Below are 643 nucleotides of genomic sequence, written 5' to 3'. Positions count from 1 at the left end.
AGCATGGACTGCTAGGAGAACAAACAGGTTTGTCCTAGAGAGGTTGAGACCAGGCTGCTCCTTGAAGGCAAGGATTCTGAAGCTTTGTTTGACATACTTTGGGTATGTTGCAAGGTGGGACCAGTACTTGGAGAGGGATGTCATGCTTGGACAGTGGAAGACCAGCACAAGAGAGGAAGCCACTAGATGAGATAGATTGATCAGTGACTGGGCTAATGGGGTTAGGTGTGTCAGAAACAATAACATTGGCACAGGATAGAGCAGGATTTAGGGTTGTTTTATGTAGGATTACAATGAATCACAGGCAACTTGATGGCACATAACAACAAAGAAGTTGGACAATGACTAAGGATGACAGAATTGATGCCTTTGAACTGTGAGGTTGGAGAAGAGTTAAGATCCCAGGACTTCCAAAAGAAAAAACAAATATGTCTTGGAGCAATCAGAGTGGTCTTTGGAGGTAAAGAAGATGAAGCTTCATCTCACATTACTTTAGGCATGTTGCTAAAAGAGATTATTCCTTGGAAAGGGACATCATGCTTGGGAGGGTGGAGAGCCAGTGAAAGTGAGAAAGATCTTTGACCATGGTTAACATGGAGTCTGTGGCAATGGCCTTGAGTATGTCAGGGACTGTGAGAATGGC

This window comes from Elephantulus edwardii, unplaced genomic scaffold, assembly GCF_000299155.1.
Source record: "Elephantulus edwardii isolate Elephantulus edwardi_28Jun2011 unplaced genomic scaffold, EleEdw1.0 scaffold00007, whole genome shotgun sequence".
NCBI lineage: Eukaryota > Metazoa > Chordata > Mammalia > Macroscelidea > Macroscelididae > Elephantulus > Elephantulus edwardii.
The sequence above is the reverse complement of the archived record's forward strand: the minus strand, read 5'-3'. Positions refer to the sequence as shown.